Genomic DNA, 15693 nt, shown 5'->3' with positions numbered 1-15693 from the left:
ATTGCTGTTCGCCTGAGCCCTGCCTACCTCCCTACGTGGCTGGCATCCCTACTTGCTGGAGCCCTGTCCCCTGTCCCCACAGGGCTGGCCTTGCTGCTCACCCCTCTCACTTCTCTGTGCCCTGCTAGAGGTGCACACCCCACTTTTTTGGCAAAAGTAGGCACTTGTCTCGTTTGCTCTTGCCAATTGATCAACATCAGCTGGCAAAGTGCAAACGGGACAAATGGCCACTTTTGCCAAAAAAAAAAAAAAAGTCACAGGTCCCTGACATGAACAGTGAGGACAAGGAGGAGGAGGATGGGGGACATGTGATAGGTCCAGCTATGTTGTGAGCCAGTCCACTGCAGCAGCTGCCGGACTCTTCAAGACTCCACTGCTGTCCAGTCAGTCCCAACAGTCGAGCCTGGGTAAGCCTGACCCAGGGGAAGGAACATTGGGTAAGTAAAAATTGCCTGAACCTCTCCCCCCGCCCCCAACCAGTCTTCTCTCTTTTTTTTCTGTGTCCAGAAAGGTAAGCTGGCTCAGCTGAACAGCCTCTACTCTTCCATTTCCTCCTTCACTGCCTCTCCTGCCTCCTTGAATTCCATACCTTGCCCTCAGGATCTGCTCAGGTCCTTCCTCTCTCTTTCTGCTCCTTTCCCACCCTCTTCTCCACTCTCTGTGTACAAGAGAGTGAGCAAGTGGGAGGAACAAAGGGAGAGCGGGACAGGGAGAGCCAGGGAAACCCGCCCCTGATGTGCATTGGCATTGTGGGAAATGGACAGGGGAAATGGGTGCCAGACTCTCCCCTGCTTGCAGGCCCCTGTCTCACACAGTTCCTGTCAGCAGGTATGGCTGTGCTTGGCTTCTGGAGAACCCTGCCCCAACCAAGCCTTCCTGATCTTTCCCTTCACCTGAGAATATAGTATTTAAAAAGATGATGCTATTTCCAGTAGGCGTTCAGCGTGGGTGTGAGGTTTCAATGGACTGGGGACTCTCCCAGCCTTCCCTGGACAGAATTATGCTGCCTCTTACTGCCCCAGTGTTAGAGAAGGGTCTAGCTTTCAACTGCAAAGTTCAAATGCATACCATGATGTAACGGGGTTGGGACTCACCACTGCAGCACCTCCTACTGGTTGTTCCAGGAATTAGCTCAGTCCAGTGGAGCGCCCCTCCTGGTGGTGTCCCGTCCGTCGTCTCGCCCTCAGTTGGCGTGTCTGAGCCCTCGTCGCTCATCAACTTGCGGCGTCCTCTTCGGGACCACTGCCCTCCGGCAGTGCCCCTCTGTCTTTCCACACCCCCTTCTGGGGGGGAGGGGTCAATCAGCAGTCTCCTCATCTAATCCCTCCCGTTAGGGATCTGGCGTGGTCTGAACTGGCCGCTCCCTACAGCCAATGGCTAGATGTACTGCCCGCCCTCTACTCTGGGTCCCAACCCAGGGACCCTCTGGCAGCAGCCTCGCTGTCCTCCTACTCTCCCCTCGTCTGTCCGCTTCCCTGGGCCGCTTCCCCTACGGCCCCTTGCACCCGCTAGGCCCTTTCACTCAGGGCCTGCAGCCTGGCAGGCCTCAGGCTAGAGCTCCCCTCTGCTCCCTGAGCCTGGGCAGCACTGTGCCATCCACGGTGCTAGTCTCCCAGTTTGGAGATAGACCTTCCCCTCTCGAAGGCCTGGGACAGACTGCCTGCTCTCTCCCTGTGCAGACTTTTATAGGGCTGAGCCTGGCCCTGATTGGCTGTCTCCAACCTGGGCCCTGATTGGCTCCCAGTAAACCCTTCTGTGATTGGCTACCCTCTCTGCGCAGGCCCACTGGTCTGCTGCAGCCTAAATTCTCTAGGAGTGGGGCAGCCGCCCCACTACACATGAAAACAGCACCACTGGACTATGAAGCTTTCAGACAAAATCCTGCTTCTTATCACAAAGGGCCAAACCATGGTTTTTAATTGAAAATCTACCTGAGAAAGGAAATTCAAAACCTTTCATTGCATTTACAGAGACTGGATAGCCTGGTTCTCTACTGTCCTGCTCATTGTCGACACCTGAGCAGTGAGCAGTTATGCCATTGCGATTTGCACCCTATTTAACACTTGCAAGGTGAAATCCTGGCACTGAAGTCAATAGCAAAGCGTCCATTTACTTCAATGGAGCCAAGATTTCACCCACAAAACCTTTACTTTTAAATAATACTTTGCAATAACTCTTTATTTATTTCAAAGTTTAACCCTTTGCTTTCCTTATTACACCATGCATGTTCCCCGTAGCACTGGCTTTCACTGGAAGCTGGAGATCACACCACCTTTCTTTTATGTTTTAGCTGAACAGTCTCTGAGCTGGTAAGTTTATAGGAGCTGACAGGAGAAATTCAACAACACTGGCTGCTTTGCTACTGGTGGGAGGGCTGTAAATGTTTGACTTTCAATTTCATTTCTTCTCTGTCCTAATCTTTCCCAACTGAAGAGCTTCCACGGTAAGAGCATATATATATATATATATATATATATAAAGAGAGAGAGAGAGAGAGAGAGAGAGCATATATATATATATATGTATGTTATGTCTTAAAATGTTAAGAAGGATCGAGAGAAGGTTTGGTTTTTAAGTGCTGGCAGGCTGCGGTCGGAAAATTTCTCTTTCTATGATGCTATGCTCTAAATTGTAGCTGGTGTCATGAGTTAGAAGATGATCTCATTTCCCTTTGCTAGCTTTTACACCTGCATCATAACTTGGTTGAAGCAATTCTTGCTATCAAAACGCTAAGTTATGTGTTTCAGATCAGACCAGAGGCTAGTTAAACCAGATATTGATCACTTTAGCCAGTGGAGTCCTGCATATATCCCAGGCCATGCTTCAGAAAGCCATCTGTATGTTAGCTGTGCTGAGCAAGGAGGAAGTGTCGTGATTGAAGAGCCAGAATGAGAGAGTTGTGCCAGCTACCAATGAGGTGAAAATAACATCAAACATATTCTGGATTCCCTTGTTCCATAACATTACCTCTTAGCTAAAAGCACTGTTTAAAAGAAATCTCTTCGTTTCACACGGAACATGTTAGCAAAGCCTCTGCTACAGAGACCTAGGGGAAGTTGGCAGCGATGGACACTAACTCTGGCCGCTGAGTGCCAGAACCTGTCAGTTTGTGATATAACCACAAGACGGGTAGTAAAATACTCCCCCTTCCATCCCTTTAACTAATACCCACAGAAGGGCAAAAATCTGCTTGTGAGTTCTGCTGGTGTAACACCAGTGACTTCAATGTGGATTCAGAAGTGTTAATATGGTACTATATAAGTTCTGGTTCAAGTTATACCTATAGGCACGTTACAGTAATGTAAATCTTGATTTATTCAGGGTAACTTCAGCTTTGAAGTATAGGTTGAAACTAGGCATTTGGGACACAATCAGTGAATGTGTGAACCATAACACTCTAGCTCCACCTACAGGTTAGGTGGAGAACTTTCAAGTACAGTAGAACCTCAAGAGTTACGAACACCTGGGGAATGGAGGTTATTTGTAACTCTGAAATGTTTCAGAGTGGTAGCCATGTTAGTCTGTATCAGCAAAAACAACCAGGAGTTCTTGTGGCACCTTAGAGACTAAGAAAGTTATTTGGGCATAAGCTTTCGTGGGCTAAAACCCACTTCATCAGATGCATAGAGTGAAAAATACAGTAAGCAGTATAAATATTACACCTTGATTGCATTGGCCTCATTAGCACTACAAAAGTAGTTTTCCCTCTCTTGATATTCACCCCTTCTTGTCAACTGTTGAGAATAGGCCACTTCCACCTTAACTGAATTGGTCTCATTAGCACTGACCCCCCACTTGGTAAGGCAGCTCCCATCTTTTCATGTGCTGTAATATTTATACTGCTTACTGTATTTTTCACTCCATTCATCTGATGAAGTGGGTTTTAGCCCACAAAAGCTTATGCCCAAATAAATTTGTTAGTTTCTAAGGTGCCACAAGGACTCCTCGTTGTTTTTTCTGAAATGTTGGCAATTCTGAACAAAACGTTATGGTTGTTCTTTCAAAACAAGTGAACATTGACTTAATACAGCTTTGAAACTTTACTATGAAGAAGAAAAATGCCGAACAAGCACAGAAAGTTTTCATATCTTGTCAAATCTTTTTAAATCCCCCCCCCCCTTTTTTTTAGTAGTTTACGTTTAACACAGTACTATATATAAATATATTTTTAACTGGTCTCTTCTGCAGTCAGTTTGCGTACTTTTGGTTCCAAAGGAGGTGTGTGGTTGACTGGCCAGTTCATAACTCTGGTGTTCGTAATTCTGAGGTTCTACTGTAATTCTAATTCTAATGGGCTTTTCTAAACTAAATATTCCTAAGATTGTACTGGTAATTACTGAATCCTGGATCATCCTATTCAGGGCAATATATTTGTATAGACAGCAGAGAAATTATTGGCTTACCATTGAAAGATAAGTCATTCTGCATGTACCCAAAACATCAAGTGTTAAGTTTAGCTCATCTTGATAAGCAGGGAGCATAGTGTGTTTAGGAAGCACTCCCATCCCAATAGTAGAATGTAGAGCTTCATATTTTCTGTCCCATCATTCTAATATATTTGGACAGAGGAATACTTTGGAAATCTTGTGAAGAATGTTCTTTTAAACTTTCCAAGTTGGAAACAAGACAAGAATATTCATACAGGACAGTATGTATTGTACATTTCCAAGCTAAGTGTATGCACGGTGCCATTCAGAGATTTGTTAATATGAAATTAAGCAGTAAGTGAACTTGAAAGTTTGCATATTTACAGATAAAGGACTGAAAGAGTAAAGTTTTATATTTCTTTTTTATCTCTATAATGAAGAATAATAAAATGGTGTATATACCTTCTGACATGATACTCAGGACTTTGATATCCAATATAGGTATTGGATATCAAAGGCAGCTCCAAATTGCCTAAAGGTATACCTCACTGAAAAAGAGACCACCACCACCACCAAGAATAGTGACCACACATACATTCACAACTACAAGGTCTAGTCTGTTTTACATATTTTATTAAATCAATAAGTAAAGTTACAATTACTGATGATATAGAAATCCTGTAAATACCCATGCAATTATTATAACTGTAGTCATACTCACATCCTCAACAATATTCTTAGGGTCTGATGGATGCCTTGCCAATTCATTATCAGTAGAGGGATGGTTCCTGCTGGGATTTGCCCTGGAGGTATATCCAATTTTACCCAATCTTGGGATTCTGACTGCAACTAACTCTGTGTATGTGCATGAAGGTGTCAACCCTGTTTTTCCTTATCTGTATTGTGCCCCGAAAGAAGATTGAGGTGCCCTGTTTTTCACAGGAGACTATTTAAAATAGCATGATAGAGGCTGAGATTGAATGTATACCCCAATTTAAAAAAAAAAAAAAAAGGCAGTGGAAAAGAACCAAAAGTACCACTGTGACTAAAGTAAAAGAGGCCATTAAAGGCAAAAAGGTAGCCTTTACAAAATGGAAGTCAAATTCTAGTGAGGAAAATAGAAAGGAGCATAAACTCTGGCAAGTCAAGTGTAAAAGTATAATAAGGCAGGCCAAGAAAGAAATTGAAGAGCAACTAGCTGAAGACATAAAAATTAACAGCAATTTTTATTAAGTGCATCAGAAGCCTGCCAAACAGTCAGTGGGGCCATTGGATGACTGAGGTGCTAAAGGAGCACTCAAGGAAGACAAAGCCATTGCCAAGAAGCTAAATGAATACTTTGTAGAGGATATGGGGGAAACCACCATACCTGAGCCATTCTTTTTAGGTGACTAATCTGAGGAACTGTCCCAGATGGATATGTCATTAGAGGAGGTTTTGGAACAAATTGATAAATTAAATAGTAATAAAGTCACCAGGACCATATGGTATTCACCCAAGAGTTCTGAAGGAACTCAGATATAAAATTGGAGAACTACTAACTGTGGCTTGTAACTTGTCACTTAAACCAGCCACTGTACCAGATGACTGGAGGGCAGCTAATGTAATGCCTATTTTTAAAAAAGACTCCAGAGGCAATCTTCACAATTTTGGGCTGGTAAGCCTAACTTCATTACGAGGCAAATTGATTGAAACTATACTAAACAACAGAATTAATAGATAAACATGATATAATGTGGAAGAGTCAACATGGCTTTTGTAAAGGGGAATCATGCATCCCCAATCTCTTAGAATTCTCTCAGGGTGTCAAAAAAAACCATGTGAACTAGGGTGATCCTGTAAAAAGCAACAGAGAGTCCTGTGGCACTTTTAAGACTAACAGATGTATTGGAGCATAAGCTTTCGTGGGTGAATGCCCACTTTGTCAGATGCATGTAATGGAAATTTCCAGGGGCAGGTATAAATATGCTGGCAAGAATCAGTCTGGAGATAACGAAGTTAGTTCAATCAGGGAGGGTGAGGTCCTCTGCTAGCAGTTGAAGTGTGCACACCAAAGAGGAGAAACTGCTTCTGTAGTTGGCTAGCCATTCACAGTCTTTGTTTAATCCTGATCTGATGGTGTCAAATTTGCAAATGAACTGAAGCTCAGCAGTTTCTCTTTGGAGTCTGGTCCTGAAGTTTTTTTGCTGTAAGATGGCTACCTTTTATTTTAGGGTGATTCTGTTGATATAGTGTACTTGGACTTTCAGAAAGCCTTTGACAAGGTCCCTCACCAAAGGCTCTTAAGCAGATTAAGCAGTCCTGGGATAAGAAGCAAGGTCCTTTATTGGATCAGTAACTGGTTAAAAGATAGGAAAAAAAAGGAAGGAATAAATTGTCAGTTGTCAAAATGGAGGGAGGTAAACAGGGATTCTTCTAAGGATCTATACTGGGATTGGTGCTGGGTGATTGGGTAAAAACGGGCAGATGAAATTCAGTGTTGATAAGTACAAAGTAATGCATATTGGAAAAAATAATTCCAACTATGCATACAAAATGATGGAATCTAAATTTGCTGTTACCATTCAAGAGAGAGATGTTGGTTTCATTGTGGATAGTTCTCTGAAACATCCACTCAATGTGCATTGTCAGTCTAAAAAGCTAACAATGTTAGGAACTATTAGGAAAAGTATAGATATTAAAACAGAAAATCATAATACCATTATATAAATCCATGGTACATCTACACCTTGAATATTATATGTAGTTCTGGTCATCCCATCTCAAAAAAAGATATGAGAAATGGAAAAGGTGTAGAGAAAGGCTACAAAAATGATTAGGGGTATGGAACGGCTTCCATATGAAGAGAGATTAATAAGATTGGGACTGTTTGGTTTATAAAAGAGCTGATTAAGGGAGGATATGATGGAGTTCTATAAAATCATGAATGGTATGGAAAGAGTGAATAGGGAAGTGTTATTTACCCCTTCACATCACACAACAAATAGGGGTCACCTAATAAAATTAATAGGTAGCAGGTTAAAAACAAATAAAAATAAGTACTTCCTTACACAGCGCACAGTCAACCTGTGGAAGTCGTTGCCAGGAGATGTTGTGAAGGCCAAAAGTATAACTGGGTTCAAAAAAGAATTAAATAAGTTCATGGAGGATAGTTCCATTAATGACTATTAACAAAGATGGTCAGGGATACAACCACATGCTCTGGGTGTCCCTAAACCTCCAAAATGCCAGAAGCTTCAAAATTCCTCTGTTCTATTTGTTCCCTCTGAAGCATTTGGCACAAGCTACTGTCAGAAGACAGGATACCAGGCTAGATGGACCATTGGTCTGACCCAGTATAGCCATTATTTTGTTCTTGGAAAGAAAAAAAAATTCACTCCATAAAGTAGGAACTATGTTTCTGAGACAATGAATGTGTATCTGCTCTCATTACACCACCATAAATTAGTGAAGTCAGTGGAGTTATCCAGTGTAAGTAAGATTAGAATCAGGTCACAGTATGAAAGTTTTGACCATTCAATAAAATGGGCCTGATCTGGATTGAAGTCAGTAGGAGTTTTGCTTGAGTAAAGGCAACACAATTGGGCCATACGTTTTAAGAATATTTTTTCTCCATTCAGGTAGAAAAATTGTTTTGCTGTGAAATCCATGAAGCTATGCTGGCTCTTCCTGCTTCATTTCCCCCCATGTGTAAATGGGACTAACATTATCTTTCTTCCCCTATTTGTCTGTCTTGTTTATTTTGACGGTAGGCTTTTTGGGTTAGGGACTGTCTCTAACTATGTGTGTGGACAGTGCCTCATACAATATGGCCTTGACCTCAGTTGGGGACTCTAGATAGCCCTGGAATACAACCAATAATAATAATGATGATAATGACTTACTGTCATGCCTCTTTCTTCCATGGGGAACACAGGGCCTTCACCACTACACCACTACCTTCCATCTTTGGTGAGATGAGTTGAGTTAAAAATAATAATACATTTTTCTTATTGTAATACTAGTAATTGTAAAATCTTTTCTGTCTTTTTAGATTAAGAAGAACGGTTGGGGTCAAATCTAGATTAACACAAGATGAGGAAGAGCAACTGCAACATCTGTTGGAGAGCACATGCTTAAGTCTTCTCTATAAAGCAAGCATCCATGGTTACAATGCTTCTATATTTCATGCCAAGTGTGATGCACAAGGGCCAACTGTAGCAGTAGCATATAACGGAAGTGGTTATGTTTTTGGAGGATTTACGAGTTAGTGATATGTTTCATCTGGAAAGTACATAAATGATGAGAAGGCTTTTCTCCTTAGATTAAAAGGCAAAGAGGGTGTGCTCAGCCCACTAAAAATTCCTGTTAAAACTGCAACATCTGCTATATATGACCATAGTCCCAGTGGCCCTAATTTTGGAGGTGGAGCACTGCAGTTGTTGGACCAAAATGCAGCAGCAGCAGCAACAAGTTCTAACAACAACTACACATTCAATGTTGCTGATCTGCTTGGAAATGATCTAGGCCTTCTGGAATGTGAGGTGTATCGAGTTGAAGGTAAATTGATATCAAAAGAGAAAATGTTTACTGAGGAAATTATAGCTTCGTACTCTTAATGTTATATGTTCCTTTCCCCTAGATATTAGCAGCTTCCTGGAATCTCCATGGAGGAATGGAGTAACTGAGTAAGTTAACTGTTGTAATATATCACTATAATGATCTGTGGCCACCAAAAGCTCTCGTGAGGCGAGTTATTTTAGGAATTAACTAGATGGTGCTAGAATAGACAGGCATGTGTTGCTGAGATGCTTATCTATGTATCTTAGGTACTAATATGGCACCTATGACCATAGTGTCTGAACACCTCACAATCTGGGGATAAGTACAAAATGATGATTTCAGAACAGATCAGACATACATGAGAAATTAATGTCTGAACCAAAATAAGCTTCATGAAGAGCTATGCTTATTCCTAGCCACAGTGAGTCTGCTATGGCAGAGACTTAAAGTGGCATTCCAGAGGATTACAGACCATGATTAAGCAGCTATTCCAGAGCTTAACTATCCTTATACTTAAAAAGGTTTTCCGAATATCTAAATCTCCCTTGCTGTGGATTAAGTCCATTACTTCTTGTCCTGCCTTTAGGGAGCATGGAGAACAATTGATCACCCTCTTCTTTATAACAGTCCTGTTATCAAGTCCCCCCCTCAGTCTTGTTTTCTGAAGTCTAAATATGCCGAGATTTTTTAGCTTTTCCTTATAGATCAGTTTTTCTAAACTTTTCATCATTTTTGTTGCTCTTCTCTGGACTCTTTCCAGTTTGTCCATCTTTCCAAAATTATAGTGCCCAGAATTAGACACAGTACTCCAGCTGGGGCCTCTCACCAGTTCTGAGTAGAGTGGGAGAATTACCTACTGTGCTTTACATTTGACTCTGCTGTTAACAGAGTTCAAAATGATATTAGCCTTTTTTGCAACTGCACCACATTGTTGACTCCTGTTCAATTTGTGAGCCACTATAACCCCCAGATCCTTTTCAACAGTACTACCACCTAGACAGTTATTCCCCATTTTGTAACTGCACATTTGATTTTTCCTTCCTAAGTTTAGTACTTTGCACTTGTCTTTATTGAAGTGCATCTTATTAATCTCAGACTAATTCTCCAATTTGTTGAGATCATTTTGACTTCTAATTCTGTCCTCCAAAGTGCTAGCAACCCCTCCCAGCTTGGTGTCATCTACAAATTTTATCAGTGTACTCTTCACTTAATTATTCAAGTCGGACCCAGGACAGACTCGGTGGAACCGTAGATATGTCCACCCAGTATGATAGCAAACCCTTGATAAATGCTCTTTAAGTATATTCTTTTAACCAGTTTTGCACCCACCTTGTAATAATTTCATCTAGACCAGGGGTTCTCAAACTGGGGGTCGGGACCCCTCAGGGGGTCACGAGATTATTACATGGGGGATCGTGAGCTGTCAGCCTCCACCCCAAATCCCGCTTTGCCTCCAGCATTTATAATTTTGTTAAATATGTAAAAAAAGAGTTTTTCATTTATAAGGGGGGCTTGCACTCAGAGGCTTGCTATGTGAAAGGGGTCACGGGTAAAAAAGTTTGAGAACCACTGATCTAGACTATTTGCCCCTAATTTGCTTATGAGAATGTCATATAGGATTCTGTCAAAAACCTTACTAAAATCAAGATACATGTCTACAGCTTCACTTCTGATCCACTGATTATGTTGGTTTGGCATGATTTGTTCTTCACAAAGCCATGATGGCTATTTTTACCACCCTGTTATCCTCTAGATGCTTACAAATTGATTGTTTAATAATTTGTTCCAGTATCTTTCCATGTATCGAAATCAGACTGACAGGTCTGTAACTCCCCAAGTCCTCTTTGTTCCTCTTTTTAATGATAAATACTATGTTTGCTCTTCTCTAGTCCTTCACCCATCCTCCCTGAGTTCTCAAAGATAATTGCTAATGGTTCTGAGATTGCTTCAGCTAGTTCCTAGGGTGAATTTCATCAGGCTTTGCAAACTTAAATACATCTAACTTATTCTTTAACCTGTTCGTTCCATTTTTGGTTATGTTCCTTTCCCCTTGTTGTTAATATTAATTGTATTGAATACCTGGTTATAATTAATCTTTTTAGTGAAGACTGAAGCAAAATAGGCATTAAACACCTCTTGATGTCATCTGTTATTAGCTCTCCTTCCCACAAACTAGTGGATCTACATTTTCCCTTGTCTTTCTATTGCTCCTAATGTATTTATAGAATCTCTTTTTATTGCCTTTTATGAGGGTAGATTGATCTAAATCACCAAGTGGAAAGTAGTGATTTAAATAATCCATTTTGATCAATTTCACTTATTTTCTAAAGAAAGGTGCATTCTCATTGGTTGATATAACCATTAAAACATGTTGATTTACAACTAAATAGAGGTTTTATGCTAAATTTGGTTGATCTTTTTGCTACCTAGTCAGGTACACTATAATTATATCCATTTATTTAAGCACTATATAGCTTAATATTTTCAAAAAAAAGAAAGGAGTACTTGTGGCACCTTAGAGACTAACAAATTTATTTGAGCATAAGCTTTCGTGAGCTACAGCCCACTTCATCAGATGCATAGAATGGAACATATAGTAAGAAATATATATACATACAGAGAACATGAAAAGGCTAATTAATTCTATTTCCTCAGGTTAAGTATTCTCACACCTTCTTGTCAACTGTCTAAAATGGGCAATTTTGATTATCACTACAAAGGTTTTTTTTTTCTCCTGCTGATAATACCTCATCTTAATTAATTAGCCTCTTACAGTTGGTATGGCTACTTCCACCTTTTCATGTTCTCTGTATGTATATATATTTCTTACTATATGTTCCATTCTATGCATCTGATGAAGTGGGCTGTAGCCCACAAAAGCTTATGCTCAAATAAATTTGTTAGTCTCTAAGGTGCCACAAGTACTCCTGTTCTTTTTGCAGATACAGACTAACACGGCTGCTACTCTGAAACTTTATATTTTCAGATTCTTATTAATTGTACATTTTTAGTATGTTAGAAAATAGTGAATGATATTTTGCTCATTTACTACTCTTGTATCATATTTATAAAGCTTGACCTCAAAAATTAAATGTTTTCTACCTGGTAATTTCTTTATATAGAAAAGCAGCCTTTAACTCAAAGTTTTTGACAGAGACTCATGGATTCAGCATGCTATTTTTTTTTATTTAAATATTTTAAGAGATTATACATTTAATATACTTAATATATTTTGTATTAATTTCAGATTTCATTATAAACAGGTTTATCTTTAAAAAGAAAAACTTATAATTTAAATATCAAAATTTAAATAACCCACCCTGCTTTAATGTCCATTTTTAGGTGTAACTCATTTGGTGCCTTAGCCTTTCTGATTTTGTCCCTTGTGCTACTCTTCTGTACTCATCTGTAGCAATTTGTCCATGTTTCCACTTTTTGTAGGATTCTTTTTTGATTTTCAGGTCATTAAAAAGCTCCTGATGGAGGCATATTGGCCCCTTACTATTCTTCCTAGCTTTCCTTCACACCTGGATAGTTTGGTGCTGTGCATTTAATATTGTCTCTTTGAGAAACTGCCATTTCTACTTAACTTCTTTTTCCCTTACATTTTCGCTCTGAGTTTGTTAAAGTCTGCTTTTTTGAAGTCCATTGTCTTCATGCTGCTGCTTTCACTATCTATCATTTCATGATCACTTCCTAATTGTCTTCTACCTTCAGATTTGCAACCAATTCCTCCTTGTTATTCAGAATGAAGTCTAAAATGGTTGCCACTTGGTTACTTCCTTCATTGTCTGAAACAAACATGGTCCCCAGCACATTCAGAGAACTTGTTGGACGTTTTGTGCTTTGCTGTCTTACTTTTGCAACAGATGTCAGGTTAGTTAAAACACCCTCCATGAAAGAATGTTGTGCTTCCACTAAGCATATATGCTGTACATAGTTAGCTGTACAGGATGTTCTGTCAAAGATGCCATGTATCAACAGTGTGAAAAGACTTTCTATAAAACATGCCTCTGTCCCCATTTCAGAAATCAGGAACATGAAGTCACAGTGCCTGATATAACCGTGAGTGTAGAGAATTGCTGTTCACCTCATCCCATTTAGAAACTCCTTTGCTATGTTGACAGTTGCACATCTAGAAAACAGTCACACTCCAATGACTGCATGCTAGATGTTGGTTCAGATTTGTCAGTTCTGTCTGATTCTGCTTATTTGCTATGTTTTCACAGTGCACAGCTTACAAGACCTAAGCTGCATTTCGTGGTTTACGGTACCTGAGGCTGGTTACCAGAATACATGTGTAATGCATGACAACTTGTATGCTCTGTATACATATGTTGTGAAACCAGATTAACCCTACCTTCCTAATAGCTTTTAGTTTACTTCTAAACCTGTTGGAATGAATTTAACTTTGCTGCCATTCCTGTGACAGAGCCAGCACATTGCAACAGAGATTTAATTCCCCTGTGACATTCAAAGCAACTATTTTAGGCAGCATTGGTTTAATATGTTTTCAAAATTTTTAAAGATGAACACTGATTTAGGGTACACAGATTGAGACACCTTAGGGCAGATTTTTACATGTGCTGTGAACCTGAATCTCCCATTGGCTTCAATAGGAACTGTAGGTACTCAGCATTTTCTGAAAACCAGGTCCTAGGTGCTTTAAATTGGGCACCCAAAATAGAGGACACCATAGTTAAACATTCATTCCATATGTGATGTCAGTACCAAATCCTGAGCATAAAGTGGTTTGACTTTGTGTGAAGGTCATACTCTCAAAGAAATCTGTCTGTTCTTCAGTTGCTCACTATATTCAAAAGCACCATTGCATGCTCTTTGGCCATGTTACTAGGATGCTCTCAAACTCTACATTGTCATGTGAATGGGTTCATGCCTTGATTCTACTTGATGTGTCTATGTGACTACCCTGGAGATTTATGGATTCACAGGAATGAGCCATAGCTAGGAACTTCACAACATGATGCCTGGTGTGACACCATCAACCCTGGTCACTCTCGCTGCTGCAACGGTCCTCAGTAGACTATGTACATAAGAACATAAGAATGGCCATACTGGGTCAGACCAACGGTCCATCTACCCCAACATCCTGTCTTCTGACAGTGGCCAATGCCAGGCGCTTCAGAGGGAATTAACAGAACACACTAACATCAAATGATCCAGCCCCTGTCATCTACTCCCAGCTTCTGGCACCCAGAGGCTAGTTTCACTCAGAGCATGGTGTTGCATCCCTGTCCATCCTGGCTAATAGTCACTGATGGACCTATCCACCATTAACTTCTTTTTTGAATCCTATTATAGTTTTGGCCTTCACAACATCTCCTGGCAAAGAGTTCCACAGGTTGACTGTGCGATGTGTGAAAAAGTACTTCCTGTTGTTTGTTTTAAACCTGCTGCCTATTAATTTCATTGGGTGACCCCTAGTTCTTGTGTTATGAGAAGAAGTAAATAACACATCCTGATTCACTTTCTATACACCAGTGAAGATTTTATAGACCTCTATCATATCCCCGCCTTAGTCGTCTCTTTTCCAACCTGTAAAGTCCCAATCTTTTTTAATCTCTCCTCATACGGAAGTTGTTCCATACCCCTAATTTCAGTTGCCCTTCTCTGTGCTTTTTCCAATTCCAATATATCTTTTTAGAGATGGGGTGACCAGATCTGCACAGAGTATTCAAGGTGTGGGCGTACCATGGATTTATATAGATGTATCACTATATTTTCTGTCTTGTTCTCTATCCATTTCCTAATGGTTTCTAACATCCTGTTAGCTTTTTTGACTGCTGCTGCACATTGAGTGGATGTTTTCAGAGCACAATGACTCCAAGATCTCCTTCTTGAGTGGTAACAGCTAATTTAGACCCCATCATTTTGTATGTATAGTTGGGATTATATTCAACATTGAATTTCATCTCCCATTTTGTTGCATAGTCACCCATTTTTGTGAGATTCCTTTGTAACTCTTTGCAGTCTGCTTTGGACTTAATTATCTGAGTAATTTCGTTTAATCAGCAAACTTTGACTCCCACTGTTTATCCCCTTTTCCAGATCATTTATGAATGTGTTGAACAGCTCTGATTCAAGTATAAATCCTTGGGGGAACCCTGTTTACCTCTCTCCATTCTGAAAACTGACCATTTATTCCTGTCCTTTGTTTCCTATCTTTTAACCAGTCACTGATCCACGACAGGACCTTCCTTATTATCCCATAACTGCTTACTTTGCTTAAGAGCCTTTGGGAGGGACCTTGTCAAGGGCTTTCTGAAAATCTAAGTATACTATATCCACTGGATCACTCTTGTCCACATGTTTGTTGATCCCCTCAAAGAATTCTAATAGATTGGTGAGGCATGATTTCCCTTTACAAAAGCCATGTTAACTCTTCTCCAACATATCATGTCCATCTATGTTTCTGGATAATTCTGTTCTTTATTATCATTTCAATCAATCTGCCTGGTACTGAAGTTAGGCTTACCGGCCTATAATTGCCAGGATCGCCTCTGGAGCCTTTTTTAAAAATTGGTGTTACATTATCTATCCTTCAGTAATCTGGTACAGAAGCTGATTTAAATGATAGGTTACATACCACAGTTAAAAGCAACAGAGGGTCCTGTGGCACCTTTAAGACTAACAGAAGTATTGGGAGCATAAGCTTTCGTGGGTAAGAACCTCACTTCTTCAGATGCAAGTAATGGAAATCTCCAGAGGCAGGTATAAATCAGTATGGAGATAACGAGGTTAGTTCAATCAGGGAGGGTGAGGT

The 15693-nt window shown here is 40.3% G+C and overlaps 1 pseudogene; it reads left to right on the top strand.

Moving 5' to 3' along the window:
• The first annotated feature begins 269 nt into the window (after nt 1–269).
• The window catches only part of LOC117882106, a 24819-nt pseudogene continuing 9395 nt past the window's right edge, over nt 270–15693 (top strand).

The sequence above is a fragment of the Trachemys scripta genome, chromosome 8 (assembly GCF_013100865.1).
Source record: "Trachemys scripta elegans isolate TJP31775 chromosome 8, CAS_Tse_1.0, whole genome shotgun sequence".
Classification (NCBI taxonomy): domain Eukaryota; kingdom Metazoa; phylum Chordata; order Testudines; family Emydidae; genus Trachemys; species Trachemys scripta.
The sequence above is the reverse complement of the archived record's forward strand: the minus strand, read 5'-3'. Positions and strand labels throughout refer to the sequence as shown.